This window comes from Lynx rufus, unplaced genomic scaffold (assembly GCF_022079265.1).
Source record: "Lynx rufus isolate CCGP_SWC_20201006 ecotype Redwood Valley unplaced genomic scaffold, mLynRuf1.p SCAF_2, whole genome shotgun sequence".
Taxonomy (NCBI): Eukaryota; Metazoa; Chordata; class Mammalia; order Carnivora; family Felidae; genus Lynx; species Lynx rufus.
Window position 1 is genome coordinate 123,956,600 of NW_025814834.1, and position 17,898 is coordinate 123,974,497.

The 17,898-nt window shown below is 39.0% G+C and overlaps 1 long non-coding RNA gene across 1 annotated transcript in view; it reads right to left on the reverse strand.

Moving 5' to 3' along the window:
• Positions 1 to 606: 606 nt before the first annotated feature.
• The window catches only part of LOC124514953 (uncharacterized), a 131,299-nt gene continuing 114,007 nt past the window's right edge, over positions 607 to 17,898 (reverse strand). Inside the window, exons 12-14 of the long non-coding RNA XR_006962701.1 lie at positions 10,960 to 11,008; positions 4,194 to 4,304; positions 607 to 794 (exon numbers count right to left, since the gene is read on the reverse strand). This is a non-coding gene — a long non-coding RNA (uncharacterized LOC124514953). The remainder of the gene's footprint in view (positions 795 to 4,193; positions 4,305 to 10,959; positions 11,009 to 17,898) is intronic.

A 17,898-nucleotide genomic window follows, 5' to 3' on the forward strand; every position in this document is an offset into this window, starting at 1 on the left:
TCATTCCCATAAAGGCCAAGATGCTGAATTGGGAGGATCTATAAAGTACAGTATACTTCTGGTAACAGGTCATTTTTGCTACATAACAGAACATGACAAAATTTAGTGATTTAAAGCAACAACAATTTTATTTGCTCCAATCCTGTTGGTCCTTCTGGTCTGGGATGGCTTGTCTGTGGCTAAACAGTCTAGATTAGAGCTATCCAATAGAAGTGTAATACAAACCACATCTGAAATTTGAAATTTCTAGTAGCCACATTTAAAAAACCTAAGAAACAAGTGAAGTTTATTTTAAGTTAACACAATATGTCCAAAATACTATTATTTTAATGTCTAATTAACATAAAAATTCTTAGTGAAATATTTTACATTCTTTCATCATACAAGTGTTCAAAGTCCAGTATGTATTTTTACACTTTCAATACATTTCAATTCAGGGGCACCTGGGTGGCCCAGTCAGTTAGGCATCCAACTCTTGGTTTCAGTCCAGGTCATGATCTTGTAGTTCGTAGGTTCGAGCCCTGCATCGGGCTCTGCGCTGACAGTGTGGGGCCTGCTTGGGAGTCTCTCTCCCCCTCTCTCTGCTCCTCCCCGTCTTATACTCTCTCTCTCTCTTAAAATAAATAAATAAAAACTTAAAAAAACAACAATACATTTCAATTCATACTAGCCACATTTCACTAGTGGCTCAACAGCCACTGTCTAGAATCTCACTCATATGTCTATGGTGTCAGATGAGATGGCTGGAATGGCTGAAGGTTCTCTTCACATAGTATCTCATCCTCCAGATTTGTCTGCATGACAGAGGGAGAGTTCCTATTGGCAATAGAACGCCAATGCACAAGTGACTTTCAAACCCCCATCTGTTTCATGTTTGCTAAAGTCCCATTGGCCAGATTGAGACACATGAGCTAACCCCAGGGTCAGTGTGGGAGGGATTTATCTGAGGGTGTGGTTACCAGGAGGTAACTAAAGAGGAGGCCATTTCTCCCAAATCCCCAGGCTCAAGGGAAATATCCCACCACTGCTGCCAGCTTCTCCCTCCCTGCTTCTTAGAAAATTCAATACAGGGAAGGCACAAAAAAGAAAATTAAAATAATCTGTAATCCTGCTTCTTACAAACAACCAGAGATAATCCTATTTCCCACAAACAATCAGAGATAATCCTATCTCCCACAAACAACCAGAGATAATCCTATCTCCCACAAACAACCAGAGATAATCCTATCTCCCACAAACAACCAGAGATAATCCTATCTCCCACAGATACTGTTATTCCATTATTCCATTACTTTTTCAAAGCACATATACATAGTCATTTTATAAATTGGCAATCAAATCAGGAAATACTAATGACTATCATTCTTAACATTTTCCCACATTATTAAAGATTTTTCTAAGAAGTGAATTTTAATGATTTCATAACATTCTATTGTATGGATATACCACAATCTATATAATCACTTAATGCTAAAGGATTATGTTTTTTCCTATTTTTCACACTCATAAATAATAAGAGATGGTTCACACACTTTTCATTCATTCAAGCCAATTTGTGAAGAATGGATTCCTAGAAATAGAATTTCTAGGCCAAAAAAAATATTGTACATTTCAAAGTATCTGATTGACTAATAGATTCAACAAATAATTATTAAGCATGTATAATGTCCAGACACTCTTAAAGGCACTGTGGATAGGGAAGTATGAAAACCAGACAAAACCCCTACTGTCATAGAGGAGGTTACCTTTCACTGGAGTGACCCTTTAATAAGGAAAGAAGCATATTACCTAGTATGTTAGAAAGTACTAAATGCTATGGAGAAAAGTAGATTGGAGATAGGGGCAGGAAGTGCCAGAGTGGGGACAAGGCTATAAATGTAAATAAGGAAGTCAACAAAGACCTCACTCATGTAATTTTGCTCCAAATATATTCTTTAGTTTCTTTCTTCAGGGTATATAAGATGAGGGGAGGGTAGGACACTGGGGGAAGTATTAAACAGGTGACCACGAAGGTCAGAGTCTAATTCATCTTCATCATAAGACTGGCCCAGACTATTCTATTTGCCTTCACCTGTGAGCAATTGTAGGATTACAACTAGACCCCAGGTAGTCAAGCTAGGGGTCCATGGGGGAGAAGTCCTATGCGTCTAGTCCTGTGGGGATACATACACAGTAGTACCCACATAACTCCTGGAAACAAACACAGTGAGGGAGATATTATGGGGGCAATGGGGTCTTTGAGCCCCTGCCTCACCTCTTTGGTCAAGTGTTTCTTCTGATTGGCCAGAAACCTCCCAGAGGCTGTAATCAGTGCCTTTTTTCTCAGAAAGCTCAGATCGCAAATACATACCCTCTACCACTATCATAGCAAAGGCTTGCAAATACTGAACGTTGAGTATATATATTTGATGAAGGCATGGCAAATTAAATAATTGAGTGGATTTTTTGAGTTAAGAATAAAGAAACAGCTTTATTTGAGGAGGATAAAGAGAACTTCACTATTCACCCAGCAAGCCTGTGGCATTGAGGAGGCAGAGTGGGATTAGAAAAGTGAAAGTAGCCTCGTGAAAAAAGAACTTTGGCCCAGTTGTTATTCTACCATCGATGACTACATTCATGTCCTCGGATACAGTATTGGTTTCTAGAATTGCCATCTTTTTATCTGGACGTAGATAATACAAAGCAGTATACATCTCTGCCATTGCGGACTGGGTCATAGAGGGCATCCAGAAACTTTCCTTTGCCACTACTTACAAAAGCATTCATTCATTCAACCAACAAATGTTTATGATGTGCGTGTTATATCCCAGGCATTATTCTAGGTGTTGAGAACAACTGCTCTGGGTTTCAGAGATAAACAAGAAAGACCAGTTAAGATCTACATTTTTGGGGGGAGGTAAACACACAAGTATATGAATACAACCAGGCAGTAATAGGTACTACAAAGAGAAATTTCAAAAGGGTTATGTGGGGTGCCTGAAGTTGGTTGAGCAGCCGACTCGATTTTGGCTCAGGTCATGACCTCACAGTTTGTGGGACTGAGCTGTGCTGACATCACAGAGCCTGCTTGGGATTTTCTCACCCCCCCCCCACTTCCCCTGCACACGCTCGCTCTCATGGTTTCTCTCTCTCTCTCAAAATAAATAAATAAACATTAAAAAAAAAAGAAAGGGTGATATACTAGATGCTGGTTTCTTCAAGTTGGGTGTTCAGGAAAGAGCTCTCTGAGGAAGTGACATTTAAGTTGAGATCTGAATGACAAGCAGGAGCCAGACATGTGGCAATGAGGGGCCATGGGGAGGCTCAAGTGCCCTGACTCGTGTTCAAGAAACAGAGAGGATGCTAGAGTAACTGGCGCATAGGAGGTGATGGGAAAATGGTGTGAGATGAGGGTCAGATAAGGAAGCCCTGTAGGAGTTTGGGTATTAATCTAAAAGCCATTGAAGAGCTTTAGGTAAGACACTGCATGTCTGATTTGCGTACGAGGAATGGAGAAGGAGGTTGAAAGCAAGAGACTTCCAGCAAACAGACTACTGCTATAATCTAGGTGAGAGACAGAAGAAGAATTTGGCCAGTGGCAGTGGAAAAGAAAGAAGTGGGGACTGATTTTGCTGTATTTTTCAGCAAGCTTCTGACGGATAAGACGTTGGCTTGCATTAGTGGATGAATGCTGAGACCATTTACAGAAATGAACACAGCTACAGGCATAGCAGATTTTGAGGCAAAACTTAAAAAGATCTGTTTTGTCCTGGTCAGGTTGGAGAGGCCTACTAGATGTCCAATGGCGATGTTGAGTGGACAGTTGGAAATGAGCCCAGAATTTCAGGTAGAGATGGGGCTGGCAAGTCACAAATGTAAACTGGCAGGACATGGATGTGGTTCAGGGTAATCTTTCATTAAACTCCTCTCATGAATTTGTCAAGTGATAAAACGAATGAGTAGTCGTAAGGAGAGTAAAGAACACTCACTGAGCCGCACAGAACCAGAATCATCTGTCACTTACGGAGCAAGTCGCTTCTCCGTCTGTGAAGTGGGGTCACTGGTGGTGTCTACCAGGAAGGGTTGTTTTAGGACCAAAGGAACAAACATTTGCAAAAGTATCCAGCACAACATAGGCCTCTTTCAGCCAAGGGCTGTCTGCTCTACTCAACCTGAAAAGCCTTCTAGAAAAATGCAAGGGAAAATACAGGCACCACCTTCAGAAGGAGTCTGCCCTTGCCTCACAGGCCCTTTTGTTGACAGCTTTGGTGAAGGCAAAATCAACACTATGCAGAGCTCTCGCTTGAATCCGAAATCAGCTGCTTCTGGGGGGAAAAAAAAATGGTGATGAATCTCTTGACAGCCATGCTATTTGTCAGCTGATAACATATTTTTTCCCAGATTATTAGACTTGAGCCAAGGAAGCAACAGTTAAAAACGCATTCTACAAATATTATTATTGCTTCTGAGTGGAGTTTTGTTTTACTTTTCTCTCTCTCTCTCTCTCTTTTTTTCTTTAAGAAAGTGCCTGCGCAGAGCCTATTTTGGGGGCTGACTTGAGTTGTTTTCCTGGCTGTGCTCCAGGGAGGTTCATAGCAAGGGTTGCTCAAGCTGCAGATAGTGGTTTTGTGGGCTATTTGTTGCTGCTTTTAAGTGCCCCGAAGACCTCTCATTCCCACGTCTTCCTAGTTCAAAAAGGAGGTGCGGGACTCCTGACCACTAACAACTCCTCTGAAATCAAGGGGTTGGGGAAGGAAGGGGGAAGGGCTACTACTTAAGTCCCTGGTCATCGGCTCCCATCTCATGACAGTGGCAATTGTGCACTGGACCTGCTCCAGGATCCTGGTGGGAAAATCTGTAGATAAACTACCAGAGCAAACAGCACCCTTGGGGAATGTTCTTGTGGTGTTTCTGTCATAAAGGGGCCATTTGCGCTCAAGAGGTTTCCACAGAGGACACCATCCCAGCATGGTGTGTCACCAAGAGGGCACAGGGCACGGTCCTGCTGTGAACTGCCCAGGCTCTCCACACAGGAGGTGGAGGCAGGGCTGCTGCCGGAGCCACGGCAGGGCCTGGACAGCCTGTAAACAGAGACTGTTCCCTGGCCAGCTCAATGGGTGCCTACTTCTGGGTGAATAAATTAAGCCTTCACATGTCACAGATATGGCTTCTCCTAAAAGCCCTGGTACCAGCCCCCACTCTGAATTTGCTGGGAACATTATAACCTCCCTGGAGCTTCTGCCTGAATGGAGAGCATTTTCCCCCAAACTCTTTAGGAATGGGGCAGGTGAGGGGCATCTCCTGTTGGCCGCAAGTGGGATAATAAGGAATAGGCAGGAATTCAGGAGCCTAACCAAAGCCAAGAGTCCTGGGCTCTTCTTCCTGGTAAAGCACGCCCCTCTCAAGTTCCCCTGATTTCACCAACATTTCGTCAAGAACGCAGAATTACTGCCCCGGTTAATCCCATGAATGATATAGGTCCTGACCCATTCACACACAGGAAGGGAAGGAACTCCTCACCTTAGATTTCTACACCCTATGTTGCCCTGGGCAAGCCTCTCTGACCGCAGGGAATGGGGGAGGTTTCCGTTCTGGGACTGGATCCGACTCTGGGTGTCTCTGAGCAAACTTCATTCAGTTATTCAACAGATATAGACTAAGCTTCTTGCAAGTGCCAGAGATTTCCTGGAGGCAGTAATCCAAAGGCAATCTGCCTCCCGGGTTCATGGGTTAATGAAACACACAAATAAATAGCACCTCCCCAAGCCTCAGTTTTCCTACTGATGAAGTGTGGATGACAACAACAACATGAAAACACTGTAAACAACCAGCAGGAGATGAGTGCAACACTAGATTACGGTGTAAGCAGTGAAAACAGATGAGCTAGAACTACATTTGTCAACAGGGATGAGTAAGTGAAGTGAAAAAAGCACATTGGAGAAGGATACATTTGCACGATCATTCATATAAGGGTTTAAAACACGCAAAACAATAATAGATTATAAATACATTCCTTTGTAATGCTTTGTAATAAAAGCAAGAAATTATGCATGGGAATGCTATGTCAAATTTAGAAAAACTATTACCCCTGGGGAGGGAGATGCACTGGAAGGTACACTCAGGACTTTGCCAGAAGGTACGCTCAGGAGTTTCCATTGAACCTGAAATGTTTTATCCTTTCAATGAGCTGGTAGGTATTACTTACGTTTTTGGTCTGCCCGAAATATATAGAAATAAACTAATTTAATACTACTTTGAACTCATAAAAATAATTAATTTTTAAATCCCTATAATCAGTCAATTCTATGGTAGTATGGAGAACCCAAACAACAGATAACCCTAAGCATATCTATTTGGGTATGGAACACCCCATTTGATTTCTGAGGAAAGGAAGATAAAAGCCTTCACTTGCTGATTTGTATTGATAATTATTATTATCAACATTTACTGAGTGCTTACTATGTGCCAGGCACACAATACAGCATCACTAAGGATTTTACATGCATTATTAGCATTTTAAGAGAGAGGTCACTGAAGCTCATTGAAGTTAAGGAACTTGCCGACCTCACGAGACCATACGTAGGGGATTCAGAATTCAAACCCAGGTCGCTTTGCCTGAGTATGCAGCAGTTGAGAAGTTGTAACTGGGAAGAAACTCCTCGGCAACTTGACACATTTCCCAATTCATTGATTGACATCAGCCAGGTCCCTCACCCACCCTCTCTATCCCAGCTTTCCCTCACTGCCTGGAATATGAGGATAGTAACAATCAGCTTCCTCCTGAATGGACCTTCTAACTGAAAGTGGCAAACAAGTAGACGGTGGCTGGATGATGCATGCATGGGACATAAATGGCAAATAAATGGGTGGTTGCTAGGTGGGTGGGTAATGGGTTGTGTACTGTAGAATCGTAGATGGAAGGCAGGTGGTGGGTACATGATGACTGGGTGATGAATGGCTGATGGTGAGATGATGGATGGCTACATCATAGAAGATGGTCACGTAAAAGGTGAATGGTACACGGTAGATGGAGGAGAGATGAAAGCCGGGTGGTAGGTAGTGAGTGGTGTATGGTTAACGGATGGTTCAACGTATACACGGAGGACAATGGGTCGATGGCAAGTGGATGGTGAAAAGATGATGAATGCAAATGGATTTTGAATGAATATGATAGTGAATAATGGGTGTGGGGGAAGAAAGAAAATGTTCAGAGCTCTCTGTGGGCCTCGGACTGAGCAAGGGCCACACAGGTACCTACAATGGTGAGGTTCAGTGCAAGTCTCCTGTGCAGTCCACTTTGGTACCCCTTCCGTTACTCCCTCTCACGGCTGTCCCTTTGCTCAGGCTGACTCTCCCTGTTGACATTTCCACAAACAGCTCTGCAAAAGTGAGGCAGGTTCAAAAATGGCTTTTTAATTAGGCTATTACATCCCAGACTTACGTCCCCAAACACTGTTTTGCCCTCTATAAATAACAAAATTTGGGTTTTGTTTACACTTAATTTGACGGATAACATATGACTACATTTTTCAGAACAATAAAGCCAAATTCTTTATCAAAAATTATATACATAGCTTCAAATGCCAGGCTGACCTCCCCAGGGATAATGGTTTCCAGTTTGGTGGATATCCTAGACTTTCTCCGGTCATTCGCACACACCTGAGTGTGCCTATAAAATATGGTGGGGTGGCATTTATAAAAATTGTATCAGGCTATATCTATCAGTCTAGAACTTGCTCTTTTTTTTTTTTTTTAACTTTTTACTATTAACCAAGCTATACAAGCACATAATTTAAAAAGCCAACTAGGACAATAAGGTTTATTAAGTCAAAGAGTGGTCCCCAGACTTCCCACTCCCATTTCTTCCTTCCCATGGGCAACCACTTGCTGATTTCCTCTGTCTGGTTCTTTCAGTACTGACTTCATACCTCTTGCTACTATATATATATATATATATATATATATATATATATATATATATTTTAGTTTTAGAAATTATCAATTACTTTCCCACAGTAAAAGATGAAGTTTGGCTCTCTTTCCTCCCTCCCACTGCACCATCCCACAAGCATCCTTCCCACCCCTTCGTTCCCCCAATATACTTAGAGCACAATTTTGAATAGATCGATATTCAGGATACACAATGATAACCACTCTGCAATTCACAGCTGAGTTGTGTGCTAAGCTATAATTAAATTCCTTTCCTGCACAACTTTTTGTTTTTTCTGTATTTAATAATTTACCTTTTCCATTTTCCTTGTTTTCTAAATAACTATGATTAATGCAACAAGTTCATTGGCAACTGTTTAATTTTTCTCTCAGTATATTCAGATACTTCAGGTAGTCTGTCAATTACATTGTCTTGAAGAAGCCTCTCTGGGAGTCTTCCCACCTGCTCCTGTTTTCCTTGTAGCCAGGTGCCCCACCATTGTGGAGATCTCCCCCACAATAGTCCTGAGAATTCTTTTTGCCTTTCTCCTGTGTCCTATATTCTTTGCCTTCCTCCCGCTTAGTTTTCTCTCTCAACTTAATGAAGTACATTCCCTGGCTGCTTCCAGAGAAGGGATCTATGGAAAGCAAATTGGTTGAGAGCTTGTCTGAAATGGCTTTATTCTACACTGACCCTTGACTGATAGTTTGGTTAGGTATCAAATTCTGAGTTACAAATCACTTTGAAATGTTTGAAAGCATAACTCCACTGTCTTCGGATTTCCAATATTATTACTGAGAAATGCAAAGCCATTTTACTTCCTGATCTTGTGTATATGACCAGTTGCAAAGGACCATCTTTTTGTTTCCAATTATTGGTATGCAAAACATTAAGTATTGCATGTGCTTCCCTAGGTTTTCCAGCTTTGTCTACAATTGGATTAGGGCCAAGTGGCTAGAGTAGAAGTGACACATGTCACTTCCAAGCTAAGAAAGTTACCAATCAGTGTGCCTGGTTTGTAAAAGCCTATTTTCCCCTCCCACAACTACTTACCCCAGGAGACCCATGATCCAGGTGACATATTTATAAGGCAGAGTTGGACTACCTGAAATACTCTGCATAAATGACAAACTTTGGTTTCATTAAACCACTAAGATTTTTAAGGGCTGTATAAAAAGATGTATCTACAATCTATTATTGTTTTGCATGTTTTAAACCTTTATATGAATGATCATTCAAATGTATCCTTCTCCAGTGTGCTTTTTTCACTTAAGTTACTTATCCCCATTGACAAATGTAGTTCTAGCTTATCTGTTTTCATTGATGTATAGAACTGTCAAATTTATATCACAATCTAGTGATGCACTCATATGCTGCTGGTCATTTACAGTATTTTCATGTTGCTGTTACCCACACTTAATCAACAGGAAAACTGAGGCTCAGGGAGGTGTACTTACCTGTGTGCTTCGTTAACCCACGAACCCAGAAGGCAGACTGCCTCTGGATTGCTGCCTCCAGGAAATTTCTGGCACATGCAAGAAGCTTAGTCTATCTCTGTTGATTAATTGAATGAAATGCAGACCTCCTGGTGCCTGATAAAACATTCCCTGTGGCCAGGGCGGATTGCCCAGGGCAACACACAGTGTAGAAATGTAAGGTGCGGAATTCTGAATGAAGACTTTAAAAACTCCATCTGTGATGTATATTTGGGTCTTCCTTTAGTTCTGTCAGTTTTTGCTTCATAGATATAAAAGCCCTGCTGTTAAGTGAGTACTCATTTATGATGATGTTTTCCTGATTAAATCATAATGAAATGTTTCACATTGATCATTGTGAAATGGCTCTTTTTTTTCTATCCATTTAACTTGCTTCAAAGGGTTTTGTATATCTTCCTTTGTGAAGTGCCTATTAAAATCTTTACTAGGCTATCTTTTTATTATTCTATAAGAAGTCTTTATATATTCCAAAGAGAAGTCCTGTCAGATACATGTAAGACAGCCATTTTCTCCCAGGTCATGGCCTTCCTTTTTCATATGCTTAATGGTGACAAAGAGCAAAACTTTTTATTATTTATGAAAATTAAACAATTTTCATAGTTCTGTTTTTCTTCTTTGCTACATCTATAAAAGTTTTGCTTACTCCAATTTTGCGAGGATTTTCTGCTTTGCTCTCTTCAAGAAGTTTTTTTAGTTTTAGCTTATACTTTTAGATCTATGATTAATTTCAAGATAATACTTGTATAAGGAGGGAGTTAAGTGCTGAGGTTCATTTTTTTCCAAATGGATTGCCAACTGTTCTGAAAAAAATGTACTATTCCCATTGCATTACCTTGCACCTTGGTGGAAATCGATTGTCCATATATACGTGGGTCTTTTCTGAACTCTCTGTTTTGTCCCATTGATCTACATGTCTACCCTTACATAAGTATTACACTGTCTTATTTATTGTAGCTTCATAGTAAGTCTTAAAATCAAGCAGTTTAGTCCTCTCAATTTCTTCCTCTTTAAAAAAGTATTTTGGTCTAAGTCTTTTGCAATTACATAAAATATTAGAATTAGCCTGTATAATTTTTAATGATAAAACATGTTGGAATTCTTGTTAGGTTTCTGTTGCATCGATGGTTCCATTTAAGGAGAATTTTAGCAATATTGAGTCTTCTGATATGGGAACATGGTTTATCTCTCAATTTTATTTAGGTCTTCTTTAATTTCACTCAACTGTGTTTTGTAGTTTTCCTTGTACAAGTCTGGCACAAAACTGTCAAGTTTATCCCTAAGTATTTCTAGTTTTTTATATTCTTATAAATTGTATTGTTTTTAAACTTAACTTTCCAATTTTTATTACTAAGGTATAGAATTAAAACTAATTTTTATATATTCTTTTTATCTTGTGTCCTGGCTAAACTCACTTTTTACTGTTATCATTTTTTTGTGAATTCTTTAGGATTTTTCATGTGCAAGATTATCATTTGTGGCCTCCAGTAAAATGTCAAAAAGAAATAGTAAGAAGTTATGGTTCAAGATGGCAACATAGGAGGCTCCCAAACTCACCTCCTCCCACAGACACACCAAATCTCATCTACATATGGAGCAACTGGCCCTGAAAGAAATCCAGAAACTAGCTGAGTAAATCCCACACATGAGGCAAATGAGAAAAAAAAAGGACAAGAGAAGCTGAGACAGAATTTCTCCATAAACCCCACCCCTGGCATGGCAACACACATTCAAGAGGGAACTTACAAATCCCTGCTTCTCCTTGAGGAGTGATGGGTTTGGACTCAGTATCTACTGCTCCAACTTTTTTCCAACCAACCTGCATCTAGGTGCTGACTGAGATCCTCCCCTTTGAGACACTGACAGGTCTTGGCACACCCTTAACTGCTGGGAGCCACCAAAAACAAAGACAGCAGCTTGGACAATCACAGAAGTTTGTGAGTCAACCAGGAGCTCTGGACAGGCTTATTGACAAGGTTCAACTCGTACATGAGACCAGTCTGTCAAGACTGGAAGAGGTAGCTGTGGTATCTAATGCACAGAAACCAACACAGAGAGCCAGGGAAAGTGAAGAACTAGGGGACTGCATTCCAAACAAAAGATAAGTCTCCAGAAATCAATCTCAATGAAATGGAAATAAGTGATTTACCCAATAGAGTTCAATATAATGTTCATAAAGATGCTCACTAAGGCCAGGAGAGCAATGCATGAATAAAGTAAAAATTTCAAGAAAGACATAAAATACTGAAAAGTAACAAACAGAAATCATAGAGCTGAAGAATACAATAATTGAAATGAAAATTCAGTAAAGTGGTTTGACAAAAGATTAGGTCAAACAGAAGAAAGAATCAGCAAACTCAAAGACAGAGCAATGGAAGTCATCCAATCAGAGAAGCAAAAGAAAAAGGAATGAAAGAGTAAAGATAGTTTAAAGGACTTATAGGACACTATCAAGAGGACCAATATATGCATTATGGAGACCTCAGAAGGAGAAGAGAGAGAAGGAAATGGGCAGAAGCTTATTCAAAGAAATAATGGCTGAAAGCTTCCCTAATCTTTCTGGGGAAAGAAACAGATACCCAGATCTAAAAAGCCCAAAGAGTACCAAATAAGGAGAACTAACGAGACTCACACCAAAACACATTACAATTAAACTGTCAAGTTAAAGACAAAGAGAGAATCTTAAAAGCAGCAAGAGAAAAGCAATTTGTTATATACAAGGAAACACCCCTAAGACTAAGCATATTTTTCAGCAGCAACCTCGCAGGATAGAAGGGAGTGGATGATATATTCAAAGTACTGAAAGAAAAGAACTACCAACCAAGAATACTCTACCCAGCAAAGCAGTACTTTAGAAGTGAAGGAGAAATAAAGGGTTTCCCACACAAACAAAAGCTGAAGGAATACTAGACTGGCCTTACCAAAAAAAAAAAAAAAAAAAAAAAGTTAAAAGGAGTTCTTCAAGCTGAAATGAAAGGATGCTAATTAGTAACATGAAACATATGAAAGTATAAAACTCACTGGTAAAGTTAAATTTAGAATACTTTAATATTGTGATGGTTGAAGGCAAATCATTTATAACTGTCATATAAAAGTTAAAACACAAAAGTATTAAAATAACTAAATTGCAATAATTTGTTAAGGTATATATGATATAAATAGATGTAAAGTGTAACATTAAAAACATAAAATGTGGGAGGAGGGGCACCTGGGTGGCTCAGTTGGTTGAGCATCCATCTTCAGTTCAGGTCATGATCTCACATTGCATGAGTTCGAGCCTCACATCTGGCTCTCTGCTATCAGCCTGTCAGTGCAAAGCCTGCTTCAGATCCTCTGTCTCCCTCTGTCTGCCCCTCCCCCACTTGCGCTCCCCCCCCAAAAATAAATAAATATTTTTTAACAAACACAAAATGTGGGGGAGAGTATAAAAATGTAGAGTTTTTATATGCATTTGCAGTTCTTACCAGCTTAAAATAGACAGTTATAAGTATAGGAAGTTTTAAGTAAGCTTCATGTTAACCACAAAGCAAAAACCTATGGTAAATACACAAAAGAGAAAAAGAAGGAAAGCCAAGCATCCCACCACAGAAAATCATCAAAACCCAAAGGAAGATAGCAACAGAGGAAGAAAGGAACAAAAGGACTACAAAATAGCCAGAAAATAATTTTTTAAATGGCAATAATATACCTATCAATAATTACTTTAAATGTAAAAGGACTAAATTCTAAAATCAAAAGGCATGGTTGGATGTTTATTATAAATAAATGAATAAATAAATAAATAAATAAATAAAACAAGATCTAACTATATGCGGACTACAAGAGATTTCAGCTTTAAGGACACACATAGACTGAAAGGGAAAAACATATTCCATGCAACTGGTAATCAAAACAAAGCAGGCTTCTGCACTACTTCCTGATATTCTGTAAGACCATTGTCCTAATACTTGAAGAAGTATAGAAAACTGTCCCCACGCTCTTGGTCTGTTTCTTTAAGGATAAAACCAAACCATCCCAGCACTTTCTATCCCCAGGCAAAGGACTGCACTAACTAGAATGAGTTCTTGCAAACTACTGCATCCCTTAGACTTGAATGTTTAACATTCCTCATCTTTTATATTAATACCAAAGTGCACTTTAAGGGAATGGCTGAGCAAGCTGCCATACCCAGCAATTTAAGCACATGCAGCCTCTATTGTCAAAGTAGAGAACATCATGAAGAGGGAATACAGACAATTTGACATAAACAGTGAATAACAATTCCTTTAAGTCTGTGGTCTACTGTGCCTACAGGATGCCAAACATCTGGATAGAAGATGCAACATTCCATCAAGAATTTCACTGCTCTTCCAGATAATTGAATAGACTTTTATTGTCAATTGTATAAACCTAGCAATTATAGCAGTTATGCTTATATTTCCATGATTTACAACTGCAGGGTACATATATGTATAAGTGTGTGTGTGTGTGTGTGTGTGTGTGTGTGTGTGTTTAACTTCATCTGATGACCATATCCTTAGGGAATAGGCTTAATTATCCAATTTTACAGACGAGGAAGTTGAGAGCCTTTCTTAAGCATGTTTTGATCTCATACTCTGTGACAGACACAAAGCCTACAATAGAGATATAAAACAGTTTCTGCCCTAAAGGTGCCCACAGACCAAAGGAGGAGCTCAGAACTGAAGGAATTTGACTTGCCCAAGGTCACACAGCTATTTACTGTCAGATCTGGGACACCATCCAATTTTTCTGGCTCCAAGTTCGGTACTCTCTTCACAGCTGCCTCCAATAAAGCCCAGATGCACTAGTAGAGCAGGGAGTGAAAGGGGAAGGGGTGGAGGTGATGTTGGAGTTGGAAGAGCCTTGTTATTAACACCAAGATGAGAAATTAAGTATATGCCATTAAAGTTACAATTTTGAAGATTATGACCAGACATTAGAAAATGCTTTTGATGTAATTTTGGGTTAAAAAAAAAAAAAAACAGAGCACAAATAGCATGTCTACCCATGTTCACTTGATACACATATGGACAGTTACAGGACAAGAACATGGGCAAATTTAAATAGCTGGATTTTCTTCATGTAGCAGGATAGTTAGTGGCTAAAATTTCCTTTTCTTTCTTTCTTTCTTTCTTTCTTTCTTTCTTTCTTTCTTTCTTTCTTTCATCCTTCCTTCCTTCCTTCCTTCCTTCCTTTTTTTTCTTTCTTTCTCCTATTACTTTTGTTGGAATTACTAATTACTAACTAGTAATTACTAATTATTAGTTTTGTTGATGTTAAAATATAAGTTGTAGGTACGAAAAAAGAGATAGATGGGGCGCCTGGGTGGCTCAGTCGGTTAAGCGCCCGGCTTCGGCTCAGGTCATGATCTCATGGTTCGTGGGTTTGAGCCCCGCATCGGGCTCTTTGCTGACAGCTCAGAGCCCGGGGCCTGTTTCAGATTCTGTGTCTCCCTCTCTCTATGCCCCTCCCCACTCGCACTCTGTCTCCCTCTGTCTCAAAAATAAATAAACATTAAAAAATAATTTTTTTTTAAAGAGATAGATAACATGGAAAGATGAAAGGTTTTGCAGCTGGGCACACTTGGATTCATATCACAGTTTTGCCAGTGACTAGCTATACAATGTAGGGAAATTCATTTAACTTCTCTGTACATCAGTTTTTTTTGGCAAAGAATAATACTAATTTTGCAGGGTTATGTTGAGGATTAGTGATTATGTATTAGAACACCTAATACACAAAGACCAACCACTCAAACTGTGATTATTTTTATCATTATTATTACATAATACAAGCCAAGAAGTGTGTTGGAGAACAGACAGGACTTGCAGGGCCTGCTCTAAGGCACAGGTTTGGCCAAAAGTCTGCAATGACATCTTTAACCCAGAGAACAACAATATGGAATCGTCCTTACCAGCAGTGAAAACACGTGTTGAGCCAGGTCCTCGGAATACAAATGTGTAAAACACCATCTGTCCTGAAGGGATTTACCATCTATCTTTTTGCCTACTCATAAACATTTATTATGTACCTGTTATAATTCGGAGGCCAAAGGAACAACTAGTAATATAAAGATACATAGGACTTAGTCCTTAGGATAATTTACTGGGAGAGAAATGATCCCGGAAACAAATACAATATAATGTAGAGAACATAATCACAAAGTTAGGCATTTGGAAACATAGATCAATAAACACTTAATCCAACCTGGTGAGGGAAAATGAGGGAAGTCTAGGAAGGATTTCTGGAAGCACTGGCCCCAGAACTGAGCCTTTAAGTATAAACAAGAGTTAGTTAGAAAAAAGGGGACTGTTTTTTCAACATGACTTTGGCTACTTAGGGTCTTTTGTGGTTCCATACAAATTTTAGGATTGTTTGCTCTAGTTCTGTGAAGAATGCTGGTGTTATTTTGATAGAGACTGCACTGAATGTGTAGATTGCTTTGGGTAGTATTGACATTTTAATAATATTTGCTCTTCCGATCCATGAGCGTGGAATGTTTTTCCATTTCTTTCTGTATTCTTCAACTTATTTCATAAGCTTTCTATAGTTTTCAGTGTACAAATCTTGTACCTCTTTGGTTAGGTTAATTCCTAGGTGTTTTATGGGTTTTGGTGCAATTATAAATGGGATTGATTCCTCGATTTCTCTTTCTGTTGCTTCATTATTGGTGTATAGAAATGCAACCAATTTCTGTACACTAACTTTATATCCTGCAACTTTGCTGAATTCAACCTAACTTTACACCTAACAGAGTTAGAAAAGGAGCAGCATATAAAGCCCAAGGCCAGCAACAGAAGGGAAATAAGAAAGATTAGAGCAGAAATAAATGATACAGAATCACAAAAAAAAAAAAAAAAGACAGCAGAAATGATCATTGAAACTAAGAGCTGTTTTTTGAAAGAATAAAGACAGTTGATAAACTCCTAGCCAGACTTCTCAAAAAGAAAAGACAGAGGACCCAAATAGATAAAGTCATGAATGAAAGAGGAGAGATCACAACCAACACCACAGAAATACAAACAATTAGAAGAGAACATTATGAAAAATTATATGCCAACAAACTGGACAATCTAGAAGAAATGGACAAATTCCTAGACACTTACACACTACCAAAACTCGAACAGGAAGAAATAGAAAATTTGAACAGACCCATAACCAGCAAAGAAATTGAATCAATTATCAAAAATCTCCCAAATTCTACTGGAAATTTAAAGCAGAGTTAATGCCTATTCTTCTCAAACTGTTCCAGAAACTAGAAATGGAAGGAAAGCTTCCAAAGTCATTCTATGAAGGCAGCATTACCTTGATTCCAAAACCAGACAAAGACTCCACTAAAAAGAAGAATTATAGGTCAATAACCCTGTTGAATCCGGATGCAAAAGTTCTCATCAAGATACTAGCAAATCGAATTCAACAGTACATTTAAAGAATTATTCACCATGATCAAGTGGGATTCATTCCTGGGCTGCAGGGCAGTTCAATATTTGCAAATCAATCAACGTGATACACCACATTAATAGAAGAAAAGCTAAGAACCATATGATCCTGTCAATAGACGAAAAAAAGGCATTTGATAAAATACAGCATCCTTTCTTGATAAAAACCCTCAAGAAAATTAGGATAGAAGGAACATACTTTAACATCATCAAGATAAAAACCTTCTGCATAGCAAAGGAAACAATCAACAAAACTAAAAGGCAACTGACAGAATGGAAGAAGATATTTGCAAATGATATATCAGATAAAGGGTTAGTATCCAAAATCTATAAAGAACTTACCAAACTCAACACCCCCAAAACAAATAATCCAGTGAAGAAATGGGCAGAAGACATGAACAGACCCTTTTCCAGAGAAAATATCCAGATGGCAAACAGATACATGAAAAAATTCTCAGTATCACTCATCATCAGGGAAATACAAATCAAAACCACAATTAGATACCACCTCATATCAGTCAGAATGGTTAAAATTAACTCAGGAAACAACAGATGTTGGTGAGGATGTGGAGAAAAATGATCTCTTTTGCACTGCTGGTGGGAATGCAAACTGGTGCAGCCACTCTGGAAAACAGTATGGAGGTTCCTCAGAAAATTAAAAATAGAACTACTCTATGAGCCAGCAACTTCACTACGAAGAATTTATCCAAAGGATACAAAAATGCTGATTCAAAGGGGTGTGTGCACCCCAATGTTTATGGAAGCACTATCAACAATAGCCAAATTATGGAGACAGTGCAAATGTCCATAGACTGATGAATGGATTAAGAGGATGTGATATATATGCAATGGAATACTACTTGGCAATGAAAAAGAATGAAGTCTCTCCATTTGCAACAACACGGATGAAACTAGAATGTATTATGCTAAGCAAAATAAATCCATCAGAGAAAGAAAACATATGATTTCACTCATATGTGGAATTTGAGAAACTCAACAAATGAACATAGGGGAAGAGAAGGAAAAATAAGACAAAAACAGGGAGGAAGGCAAACCA